At 42.1% G+C, this 13,450-nt stretch overlaps 1 long non-coding RNA gene across 1 annotated transcript in view; it reads left to right on the top strand.

The window, feature by feature from the left end:
* Nucleotides 1-4,165: 4,165 nt before the first annotated feature.
* LOC146501290 (uncharacterized) overlaps nucleotides 4,166-13,450 on the top strand; it is a 110,073-nt gene continuing 100,788 nt past the window's right edge. The window contains exon 1 of the long non-coding RNA XR_014869195.1: nucleotides 4,166-10,427. This is a non-coding gene — a long non-coding RNA (uncharacterized LOC146501290). The remainder of the gene's footprint in view (nucleotides 10,428-13,450) is intronic.

The following is a 13,450-nucleotide window of genomic DNA, read 5'->3' as shown; positions in this document are numbered from 1 at the left end:
ATTTTGGGGCATGTAATCTGTAATCTGTAATCTGTAGTGGAATACATTTTCAAATGAGCAAATGGAGGCATAAACTCCTCGTTGACAGACAAGCGAAAGGTGGAAGGAGAGGGTTTTTCAGTCTAAGAGATGACATGTCTACTTTGCTGTCCTGCCAGCGCTACCGGTTCCCTGGTAACATTTAAATTGCTACCTTGCTGCAGGCCCAGAGATGAGCAAAAATGTCACTGTGTGATGACAAACAAACAGTGCCTCTACCATGTCTTGATTCTCTCTTTATTAGACAGAAACGCGGTAAGGTTCATTTGCATCGAAAAGAAATGTGGGCGAGAAAACCTCAGGCGCACACAAAGAGCTGCCGGTGTGACGCCGCGAAATATGACATCGTGCCACAAATAAAAGTCAATCCCTCAAAGGCTACATGCTTTTTTGTTTCTTGCTCTTGCTTTCTGTGAACAGTCTCTCTCTCTCTCTCTCACACACACAGGCCCAGCGGCCATTTGTTGTTTGAGCAGCATGTACCCATCAAATCCTACCTCCCCTCCCATCCCCGCCACCTCTCTCTCCAAGTGTATATCACAGGGCTGACAGACAGCGCCGGGGCTGAATCGCTCCCTCAGCTGCGGAGGTCTGCTCTAGTGTGTAATACTGATCTGTGTGCCATCAGCCACCATTGGCTTCACTTACACACCGCCTCATAGAAGCAAATTTTGCTTCAAAGGGAGAAACTATTTATTTTCTAACATTTGTACCAGAGAAGCACACTACTAAGCTTGTCTTTTTCCAGGTTTAAATCCAGGACATTAAAGCTGCTCAAATTGCCTTCTCAAAGCTTTCTTGGTTATCTGTCGACAAAGCAGCCCAACTCAGTAGTGCAGCATAAACAACATCTCATTTATCTTCGTTTTAGTCAACAGCAAACGTCTTGCTCTTCGATTCAATTTGCTTCACGCAGCTCCAGTGATCAGAAATATAACTGCAGGCATATGGAGGAGAGCTAATCCAGAAATGTTTATTAGTGTAGCAATTGTACCTTTATGAGCTTTCAGCACCACACATCACTACACTAATGCAGACGGTGTATTCTGCGCAGGACTCGCTGTAAATGAATGCTGCCTGAATAGCAGCCATTCATTTATCATGCGGGGAAAGATAATGTTTAATCTGTAAAAGAAAAGATTAATCTGTTATTTATGTTGCTGACTTGCAGTCCCAGCTGGATCTGCTTTCCTATTCATAGAGTTGAGCCTGAGCCTCGCTGCATGGGCCGTTAAGGCCGTGATTTGCACGAGACGTTGCCCTGTGCGTATGTGTTTATACAATCATGCATGCATGCACAGGTGCTTGAATGCACGTCCATGTGTGCTTGACCCAGCTCTATACATGCAAGGCTGGCTTTCAGCGCACACAGGCATGTTTTTATTTTTCCCTACACAGCATGTTTTTCTCTCTTAACCTCTGCAATCCAGCTGATTTGGTGACTCAACACTTTTGTTGCAAAAAGAAACACAGTCTTCACAATAAAATGCAGTGCATCTCGAATTAAAAAAATAAATCTGTGGAGTATAAGCTAACTTGTAGGAATTTAATAAACCTTGTGAATAAGTAAAAGCCACCAGTACCAATAGGCAGTGTTGGGGAGTAACGGAATACATGTACCGCCGTTACGTATTTGAAATACAAAATATGAGTAACTGTATTCCGTTACAGTTACCGTTTAAAAAGGTGGTATTTAGAATACAGTTACTTTGTTGAAATAAATGGATTACACGGCGGTACTTCCCTGTTTCATGTTGTGGCGGGTCAGGCCTGTTTGGGTTTTGTTTGACAGCTACGTTCTGTTGTTCCAGGCGGCAGCGTTACGGTTGCCATGGTTACAGGGTGACGCTCTCTCTCTGCGTGTTCCTGGGTGAGAGAGCGCCTGTTGTTGTTGTGCTAAGCTAATAGGCAGAATGCTACAGGTATAGCTCTAAAGAATGTAGCATCATAGGCAGTGTAGTCCGTGCTGCAGGGAGAATGGACTGCCATACACGTTATGTGTCTGTGAGCGAGGGAGGGAGAAAAAGGAAAAGTACGAGCTGTCATCGAGCAGAAACGGGAGCTGGAAGCATGTAAATATAATAATAACCACTGCAGCCAAGAAGAGAGCCTGACGAGCCCAGTTGTAAGTAAGCTATTAAGACTCGACTGTACACCGTGTTCGTGTTTTCCTCCAAAAACAATAAGTTCTGTTGGAGCAGCCTTTCAACGCCTCTCTCTGTCTCTGCTAGCAAAGTTGACCCAGACAACAAAGTAAAGCTAGTTTTCGGCTACAAGCCCGACACAGAACCCACCGTATTAGCCAGAGGTCCCTTTACTACGGTTCGGAGCCGCGGACCTTCAGTAACAGTAATAAATCACAGCAATAGTACATTCATGTAGTTGTAAACAGCATGATAATATATTAAGTAATCCAAAGTATTCAGAATACGTTACTCTCATTGAGTAACGTAACGGAATACGTTACAGAATACATTTTGGGGCATGTATTCTGTAATCTGTAATGGAATACATTTTAAAAGTAACCTTCCCAACACTGCCAATAGGTTTGATGGTGAAATGCATAAATTAGGTTTTTTACAATAGCACAGTTGTATTGAATTGTCATCTAATATTCAACCAATCTGATCTGCATGAAATTCCTCTGAAAGATACATTTTTGGAAATGAAACCTTAAACTATGACCTCAAGAGATGATGCCTTTAGCAGATCCAGGATTAGCTATGTTGAGTGTACACAAACCCATAGTATGGTTAACTACTATATACACTGATCAGGCATAACATTGATTATCTCTTCATCGCGGCACCTGTTAGTGGGCGGGATTATTATATTTGGAAGCGAGTGAGCTTTTTTGTTGTAAAAGTTGATGTGTTAGAAGCAGGAAAAATGTACAAGGATTTAAATGAGTTTGACAAGGGTCAGATTATGATGGCTAGACAACTGGGTCAGAGCATCTCCTAAACTGCAGCTCTTGTGGGCTGTTCCCAGTCTGCAGTGGTCAGCATCTATCAAAAGTGGTTCAAGGAAGGAACAGTGGTGAGCCAGTGACAGGGGAGACAAGGCTGAGGCTCACCGATGGTGAAGGCTGGTCTGTGTGATCTGATACAACAGATACTGTAGCCAGTTGATGCTGGTTCTGATACAAAAATGTAGTGTCATGCTTTTGGGAAAGATCTGTTGGAAAACTTTGGGTCCTGGTATCTACGTGGATGTTACTTTGATGAGCACCACCTACCTAAGCTTTACACCCTTTCACGGAAGCAGTATTTCCTGGTGGCTGTGGCTCCTTTCAGCAGCAGGAACATGTGCCCTGCCACAAAGCAAATATAGTTCAGCAATGGTTTGAGAATAGAATAGAATTTTTTAAGGATATTTTTTTAGTTTTAGAATAGAAGAGGAGCACAAGATTCAGTTTGAGGTGTTGACTTGGCCTCTGAATTCCCGAGATCTCGATCCAATCGCACATCTGTGGGATGCACTGGTCCTGTTGCTTTCCTGGTCATAATGCTGTCTGATTAGTGAATATGATTAATGCACTCTTTATCATTTACATTTTCCCCCCGCTGAGCCATGCTGGATGATTGTCACGTACAGGTATTTAACCCGAGCTACAGTCTGCACTGTTATATCTTGGATGGAAATTCAGGCAAATTACCTTAACATCTCCACTTCACTGCTAACTGGATATGTATTCTAGCTGGTCTCAGAAAGTGGCGAGGAAAGTGGAAGGTGAAACTGATTTTTATTATTTACCCCTGCAGGCATCATTTCACACAAATCAGGCACTCACTTTTCCTTTCCTTCAAAAGAATCTTAAATCCTTATTTTCCTTTTTTAACCCCCGTGAAGATTGTTGTAGAGGGAAAAGCTAAACATATTCCCCTGACATCAATTCCAATTCCCTTAACTGTGCTGTAATATCACTGCATATTTCATAATTAAATATTTTTGTGTTCATATCACCAGTGATTTGTGCAATGAAAAACAGACAGGCTCAAAGCAAAGTGTCAACCCTCTGTGCGGTACTTTTACCTTTACTTCCTGTTTTATTTTATTTTATTTTATTTTATTTTATTTTATTTTATTTTATTTTATTTTATTTTATTTTATTTTACCCAGAAGGCATGCCATTGCAGAAATTATATTAATATAATAAAATATAATAAAAATGAAAATACAATTATTAAAAATCAAAACAAAAAAACAAGTCAGAGTCAACAAATACAATATTACAAAAACATAAAATCAGACTTATGAATATTAATTGCACCAAAGTTTTTATAAAAAGTAAACTCACCCAGGGAGGCAAAAGCATTCAGCTTCAGTCTGAAGTTTATTCCAAACAGAAGTGCAAAATAAGACAAAGCTGTTCTACCAAGTTCCCAAAAAGACACCCTAAGGAGCAGCCATGTAGACAAGTGCAAATCATAGCAGCTATCTGTACGTTGTAAAGGATTGCACAGATAAGGAGTTTACCCAATATGGCACTGTACTGGGGAAAGTGCTGTTGCGATCGTGTTGTTGCAGTCGTGGCTCAAGAGTTCGGTGTTCGTCTTGTAATCGGAAGGTTGCCGGTTCGAGCCCCGGCTCGGACAGTCTCGGTCGTTGTGTCCTTGGGCAAGACACTTCACCTGCCGCCTACTGGTGATGGCCAGAGGGGCCGATGGCGCGATATGGCAGCCTCGCTTCTGTCAGTCTGCCCCAGGGCAGCTGTGGGTACAACTGTAGCTGTACCAGTGTGTGAATGTGAGAGTGAATGAATAGTGGCATTGTAAAGCGCTTTGAGGGGTCCTGAAAAGCGCTATATAAATGCAATCCATTATTATTATTATTATTGTCTCCTTAAACCTAAAGAAGGGCAGAAAAAAGTGTGATGTTTTTGTTCTTAAAGCGACTCATGGACCGGGCCGCGAGAGTTGACGCTCGGGTGTGAAATTTATGGTTTTCAGGGTTTTATTTTGTTGTATTTATCTGCGACACCTTAAACGGACATAAATAAAAAGGTTGTTTTTATTTATGTTGTGTTAGACAACTAATTTGATGAGAAGCTTAAAGAGTTGTGATACACAGTCCAGACAATGTAGTCTAGAAGAGGTAGTTTGCATGTAAGTAAAGTCACCATGAATAGTAACATTTAAGAATGTAGCCAGTACATGGATTTTCTTAACTGGTAAATTAAGGCAGTTTTTCATTAGTCTTTCAATAAAACCTCCTCCTAGATTACAAATGCCAGCATTAAGTTATTAAGTTATTTGTGGAAAACATGTTGGCATTTAGAACCTAATTGAAAAGATGCTGTGATGCCGGTGCCTGATAGGCAGTCTGGAGCTCCTTAGTTTCCTGACTCAGAGTAAAGTATTGTGTCATCTTCATAAAGGTGCACTTTAGCTCAAAAACATATTATCCCAAATTTTATTTACAGAAATAGATTTTTTGTTTTTTTAAAGAGAGGGCCTAAAATAGAACCAGGAGGGACTCCTTTGAAGAAATCCAGGAATTTTAACTGGAAATCCTTTCACGGATACACCCAAGGTTAAATCTGCAAGGTAGCTCCTAAAGCACCATATTACCCCCTCACTCAAACCAGTATCAATGAGTTTGCCTAACAACAGGTCATAGTCTTCAAAAGGTAAAGCTGCTGCTACTGTGACCCACTCTAAAGCCAGACTGACTTTTGTTGAAGATATTTTCAGCCCAATACTGTTTTATTTCATACAGCGAGGCTACAGGAGTATGCTGTAGCCTCGGTGTTACCCACGGTGTTAATTTATCACTTTGAATTACAATGCTACAACTGTACACTGAACCACACGACATACACACTCACACATCCATTAAGTGGCGTGTCGGATATCCAGCCGTGAAATCAACCGCTGAATATGGAGTGCTTCCGCCCGGGGAAAGAGATCCATTGATCGCTGTCTCCAGACATAAAAGAGTGTCTTGATGCAATACCCCACAAGGATTTGTGCCAGACATGCAGACAGAGAGGAATCTCATACTGTACTCTGGGATGGATCTGACCTGAGTGACTCCTCCTGCTCCTATCCTGCCTAACAACTTTCTACTCAGACACGATTTCTGTTGTGTGAAGTTCATTGAAGTGATAAAGCTCATACCAAACAAGTGAAACCTTTGTGAAATTCCCTACAAGGAAAACTGATTTTTCCAGTCACTTCCACTTCCTCCACCCTTTGAACTATTGTAACATGATCTTTTTGGGTACTTTTTTCCTCTCTGTCTGCTAAGGGACAAGACCAAGAAAACCTGATCTGAATGAACCGAGTAAGTGATAATGAGGCGTATGATAATAGCCACGCTACACTGTGACCCTTAGCTCCTTATTCAAATTCAGTGTGATGATGGGATTGAATTTCTTCCAGCCTGGCCCCTGAAATAGAGCGAATAACCACGGTCATTAAAACAACCTTATCCAGTGGAGACCCATGAGAAAAATGACCTATTTGAGTGTGAAGTATAATAACTTAAAAGAGCCAAAGTATCCAACTGTTATGCTGTAAGATCCAAATAATTCATCTATAACACAGTGCTGCTGAAATGCTATGTATTCTTAAAAGAATAGACATTTTACTGGTATGACTAGTCTAGTGAATCTAAATCTATATTTAATAGACTTGCAATGTGGGCTTCAACTCCTATAAACCGAATTTATTAGTGAGGAAACAAAAAAGACAAAAAAAAGACTTGCTAAATATTGTGCCCACAAGCAAAGGATGTGAGTCAGTTTTCATGTTACACATCCCCAGTGGAACATTGGCTTATAAAGTGCTCCTCCATAAAATGTCTGCTGTTACGCCGTTCTGGCAGCCTCCAGGCAAAAGCTGTAGAGGTAGCTTGATCTCCTTAGACATTTAATTTTCTTCCGTGTAGGACAGAAAAACGTGTTAATGTGCTCTTATATGAGGTTTTTAAGCGCGAATCATCTACATAATCTGTTGTTTTTGTCTGAGCTTTGCAGGTTTTTGCGCTACATAGTCACCTTTTCTATTTCAGTATGAAATTTGCAAGTAAGATGTTCTCTCCAACAGTCTGTCCGTCACTCAATTATCACCCCAGCACATGTTGTATGCGTTTTAAGCAGGCAAGCTGCGATAACGGGGGAAGTAGTGTCGTTTTTAAGAATCACTTTATTCGTCGTGCATTTGCACGGTACGTTGTGACAATTCACAACACACAGGTGTCTGCACGGAGTCAAAAGCAGCTGTGTTACTTCCTGTGGAGTGGGTTCTTGATAGCTGTCTGTCTAGCGGTCTGTGTGAACACACATCAAAGCCTCCTGTCAAAAACTTCTGATGGAGTTGGAACAGTGACATATTTCAGAGCTATAATCAGTCACAATATGACAGAGAAATTACCACCTTCCCTCAAGAGCAATCAGTCAGTTCCAGTGCCAATCAGCTCATCTGATGCTCACACAAATAGACATGTCAAAAAAAAGAAAAAGGATACCACTCCCACTCTGCTGTAACGCTAGTTCTTTCTGTTTGTGGAGCTCCGAGGAGAACCGAAAGAAGCTTTGCACTCCGGAGATGTTTAAGTCGTTCAGCGAAACACCTGAGCTTGTTTCATTAAAACCCATTCGATTGTCGAAATAGGTGCACACACTTATCAGTGGTGCTATAAATTCTTTCAGTTGGTGTCTGAGTAACTTGTACGCAAATGCACGCCGCATCTTTGTCAGCTCGCCTCGCTGTGCACAGCACGCCGGTGCACCTAGTCAGTGTTAAATGATCATGTTCCAGTCTGATGGTTTAACCAAGCTCTGCTGTGCAACCACGATGCCCGGAGAGACGAGGCTCCGTTTGAGCAGAAAGATAAGACGGCCTCCTGCCGGTCTGCCGGCGCTTGGAGAGTGCAGCAGGGGGTGGGAGAGTTTGAGCGTGGAGGAGCGGGGATGCATAAAGTGGGAGTGAAGAGTTTGTAGGGAGAATGTTTTCTGTCTCTTCCTCTGTAATCTGAGCAGAGTAAAGAGAGGGGCTGGAGGGTGAGGTGAGTAGTTGTAAAGCAAATGTGCCACATTGGCAGGCCCCTGGGAAGACCCTGTAAACACTGCTCAGTCACAGCTCTGATTACAAAGGCAGAGAGGGGAGGGTTATAAAAAGAAGAATGGAAAACAAGGGGGGACTGGGAGGGTGTGACAGCAGGAGGGAAGGTGGGATGAAACCAAAGGGACAGAAAAGGACGTGGGAAACAGAAGAGGAAGGGGGAGATGCTAAGTGGATGGAGCATAAACTAGAGGTGGCTGATGAAAGAGTGGAGAAAGAAACAGACTCCTAATAAGAGGTAGCGGTGGGGAGAAAAAAACGTCAGAGAGAATGAAATCGATATCGAAACCCTTTGTTATTTCTGTTTAGCCGCAAATATTTTTCTCTACAGGTTGAATTTTTTGCTTCTATAGGTAATCATCCAGCCTTGTTGTGCAGCGTGTAACTCCATCACAAAGTCAACACATGGATTTACCTTCTGGAGTCGATACTGCAGCTACATCTAACTCTGTTTCATTTGCATTTCTTTAACCGTGACTTTTGTGCTCCCCTCTGTGCTATTGATCCGCGCAGCCCATGCAATATGAGGATTTGAAATGACGGAGGAGAAACGTTTGATATAATTTTCCTTTAAGCCGCGGCGCCTAATTATGTGGCATGAGCATGAACACTGACAAGAAAGCAGGAAATTGGCCTCGGCTTCTGAACTGGCAATCAGTGCTCTTTGATAGAAAGCCATGGAGTCATATCACTGCATCAATAATTACAGCTGTGGATAAGCCCCAAAAACAAGCACCAGCAGAATGGGAACCAACCAATAAAGAGAGGCGAAACAAAGTGGGCCAATCAAAAGGCGAGAAACATTCAATATGTCAGCGTTAAGCCAAAGAGGCACAGCAAGAGAGATTTTGAGACTGAGTAATGAAAGTCGGTGTTCGTCTGTGAGGTTGTTTGTGGTCCTGATAGCTATCTGTGACGTGGGGCAGATGGATTAGTTTAATATTGAATTAGAGCTCTCCGTGTTCACAGTTAGCCTGTTTAATGTCTCGTGTCATTCATCTGGAGCAGACTTCCTGCTGGTTCAACATGAGACTGTGTTCTTTTCTTTTAATGCATCTTAATACAACTTTAATAAAGTGATATATGGAAGTCTGTTGGTTTCAGTATTAAATTTCAGTGTTTAAAGTTACTCTAAGAAACAAAAACAAAAAATAAACTCACTTAGTTTGCTCATAAATCATGAGCACACAGATGATAAGACACAGTGTTAGTTTATCAAATGTTCAACATTATTAATATACATACACTGGCCCCTTCAGTAGACCTTATGCGTCAGAACTGGCTTAAATTCAGTTAGTCAGAGGCTGTATCCCAATTCAGGGTCTGCAGCCTTAAAGGCCGCATTTGAAGGCCGATTACGTCACCGCGACACGACAAAGGCTGTCCCAATTCGAAGGCTGCTCGAAATGCGGCCCTCAAATGCGTCCTTCATTTCCCTGAATTTTAAGGACGTGGCGGTGTAGACTTCGTGGCCCAACATATCCCAGAATGCATAGCGCGGCGGTGGGTGTGGATAATTTTGCCGAAAAAAACGGCGGATGAGGGGCGCCCGAAGAGTAAACTTTAAGTAAGTACTGAATATGATGTCACTTATTTATGTGCAAATGTTTAATAACAAAGAACATTAAAACATTCCTGTTGGCCACATGTCGGCAAAGTTATGTGACATTAGTGACGTTTGTACTAACTTGGTTTTAAAGCCTTTATTTTAAAATATTCGCCGTTCAATAGCTGAGCTTAATCAGAGAATGATCAAAGCTCATGTAGAAACAAACAAACAAATGAACAAAAGATTTTCTCCTTCATTTCTGTCAAACAAAGCTGTATGAAACGTTTCCAGCTGTTAGTATCATGGTTGCTAGGAAACGTGGGCAGCGCGATGAAGGCTAGACCGTCCCATTTCACAAGCCTCGCACTTCCGGCCTTAGCGGTCTTTAAGTACGCGGCCCTTGTGGACCTTTAAGGCTGCGTACTTTAAGGCTGCAGACCCTGAATTGGGATACAGCCACTGTCATGATCTGGAAAATTCCATCAGGCACCTGAGTTTCCTTGGTCTCCACCCCTGGGCGGAGCCATCATTGCTCCTGCAGTCCTGCACACCTGAAGCTGATTCTGGGTAATCAGGTTGAGGATTTAATCTCCACTCAGACTCTGCTTCACTGCCAGTTTGTCAATGACATCATTTTCCCTGGACCTTCTTTGCCACTTGCCTTCAACCTCAGCTTTTCTCGGGTTATCTCCGCGTTCTGGAAAATACAGAAAACCTCACCTGCCTGCCCTCCAGCTATCACTCACCGCCTCGGACGCTGTGGAGCTCAGGTCAGCCCTCTTCAATACTCACCCAGATTCTCGCTGCCGCTCCCTCAAAGCCAAACTCGGCTATCAGTAAGCAATATCAGTCATACTCACCTTCCCTAAGTGTCCTGCACCCAGCACCTTTCTAACCTCGTACTATTCTCTTCCCAGTCGCACCCGCTCCATTCCTGTCCCACCTGTCAATTCCCAGTTCACCCTCACTGACCCACAGCCGCATCGCTAGTAACACTTTGCTACGGATTAACCCTTTTTTCTTAATAAAACGTACATGCCATCTCTGTAGTTCTCTGCATTTAACTTCAGTTTAGTTATCGGCCTCTGACCGTTGTGACAATCGGCTGCGTATTCATGATGCACCTGTCCCATTGTACCACATCCCAAAGCATGTGTGTATTCTGTTGAGAGCTGGTGGCTGTGGTGGTACGATGACCTTATTCCCATGATTAAGAACCAGTCAGAGACCATCTAAGATGGTTTGAGGTTTGTGACAAAGCACATTATCCTGCCATAAGCAGCCATCAGATGTTGGGCAGTTTGGTAACAAAGAGGTGGACATGGGCCATGACATTTAAATAATACTCAGTTGGTATTAAGGGTCCTAAAGTGTACAAACAAAATATCCTCCACATTGTCCCGAACCACTGATACAGGTCAGGATCCATGCTTGAATGTCGATGCTTTAACTGTGGACCAGGTAACATTTTTCAAATCTTCTATTGTCTTACGTTGGTGAGCATGTGTGAATTGTAGCTTCAGTTTTCTTTTATCTGACAGGACAGGCATCCAGTGTGGTCTTCTTCTGCTGTAGCCCATCTGCTTTGACATATTGTGCATTCAGAGATGCTCTTCTGCATACCTTGATTGTTACAAGTGGTTATTTGAGTTACTGTCGCCTTCCTATCTGAGCTCTGGCATCAAAAGCATTTTTGCTGTTTTGCATTTTTCAGGCCATTCTCTGTGAACCCCACAGATACCTGCGTGGAGAAATCTTAACACATTAGCACAACTACGTAACATTCAAAATCATTTTCTTCCCCATTCTGATGATTTGAACTTGGTCCTCTTGACCTGATGTGTACATGCCTAAATGCTGTCAGCTGCTGATGTAATGAAGTGGCCAGTGAGTGTAACTGGCCTCGTATACATTAGTATCCTCTCCTGATTTAGTGTGCGAGTTTTCTTGTACTTTGTTTGTATGCATCTAAAGTAGATTATAATGGTTTCTTATCCAAAAAGGAAAAACTTCCTGACGCACTGTTTTCTAACTCGGCTGCACTGACTGTGGTCAAAAATTCCAGAATAATTTTGCTCTCGTCACTAGAAAAACAAGCTGCAATGCATCTGTCAATCAAAAAATGTGTGAAAAGCACTAGAGCACCTTAAAGAAAAACTAAAAGTTTGACCAGGTACAAGCATCATAAATTTTTGTATGTCTTCTACAAGCTCTCAATCTCCCATAGTCTAACTCAGACTTGTTAAGCGCAGAATTGCTAAAGAAAATGCAGGAAACTGGACTGTGTGTACTTCTGAATGTCGTTTTTTTGCACCTAATTTTTTGGGGGGGGTTATAACTCAAGGCATTTCAGTTGCAGCCATCCTGTTTAAAATATCCTTAAAACAAGCACTAATGAGGGCCAGTTGGATGTTCAGAAAACATCTGACATCATTTCCATGAAGAGAAAAAAAACTGCTGCATCATGACCCAAATAAGTCGCACATGAAAAATGGTTCGACGTACATGACAGATGTTAGGAGAGGAAAAAAAGGGCGAAGAAATTAATTAAATTAAAACACAGAACGCATCTATCTCTGTCTACGTCTGTGGACACTCCACTTCTTACAGTCATCGCACAAACACACGCACCCTTTCCATTTCCTCCGTTCCTCTTCCCTTCGCTGACTCGCCCAGAGTGACATCCTGGATGATTTCTCTTGTCAGTCTAAGTGTGCGCTGTCACACCACCGCAGCACTCCCTCTGCCCTCACCTTCGCTGGCTGCTCTTTCCCCAAACTTTCTCCTCCTCCCTCTTGTTTTGCTTACATCTTCTTTTATCCATCCTGCAGACTCATTTGGTCTCAATTCACTGCTTAACATCTTCTTTCCTCGCAACACAAACCTCCTCCTGTCCATGTGGGCGTAGGGGATGGAAATGGGAGTGATATAATTGACTTTCTGGTGAAGCTCATGCTCTGCTGGATGATGTGTTAATATAGCTGCAGTGACCTGAGATCAGTGTTTGGTGTTCTGATCGTATCTGCTAATAAGTGGGTTAATTAATCTTAATATTAACTCTGACCCATTGGAGGGGGGAAAACAAGTGTGGTGTGTTCAGGTCTCTGTAGGGACTGGTTCACAGATATGGGTTTCCATGCAAATGCTGAAGTCGAGCCTATTAATTAATGAAGTAGAGAAAATAAAAACTGCTGCATCTAAATGTGAAACTGTTTGTTTTTAAGCTGAGGCGGAAGGCAGTAGGAGCCGGTGAAAGAACACTACATGAAAAAGTTTAAATTAAAGCCCTGCAGATAAAATTAATGTAGAATATTTGAGAACTATAATGGACTGAAAGCAAAGGAACACTCGTTCAAAGACGAGAACTGTCAACATCTCAGTATCCCCGTGTCTGCGATCGTTGGAGGTTAGTAACGTGCATTACTGTCAGCCGCAGTGTGCCTTAATTGATAATCACTGTCAAACATGTAGAAATTAAAATTCAGTGATGGATTTCTTTTCTAGCATGGAGTCAGTATAGCTACATTAAACATTTAAACCTGCTTTTCCTACAACCACGAGCGAATAAGATAAGATAACCTTTATTAGTCCCACACATGGGAAATTTGTTTTGTCACAGCAGGAAGTGGACAGTGCAAAAGTTATGAAGCAAAAATTAGAATACTATATACAGTAGAATAAAATAGAATAAAATATACAATAAGAAAAAAATAGAATACAAATGCTACTATACAATTGACTGAAAATACAACGATGTATTAGTCTATATATTTAAGGTCTTCACCTGTTCTAA

The sequence above is a fragment of the Neolamprologus multifasciatus genome, chromosome 15, assembly GCF_963576455.1.
Source record: "Neolamprologus multifasciatus chromosome 15, fNeoMul1.2, whole genome shotgun sequence".
Classification (NCBI taxonomy): Eukaryota; Metazoa; Chordata; class Actinopteri; order Cichliformes; family Cichlidae; genus Neolamprologus; species Neolamprologus multifasciatus.
This window is presented reverse-complemented; position numbering and strand designations above follow the sequence as displayed.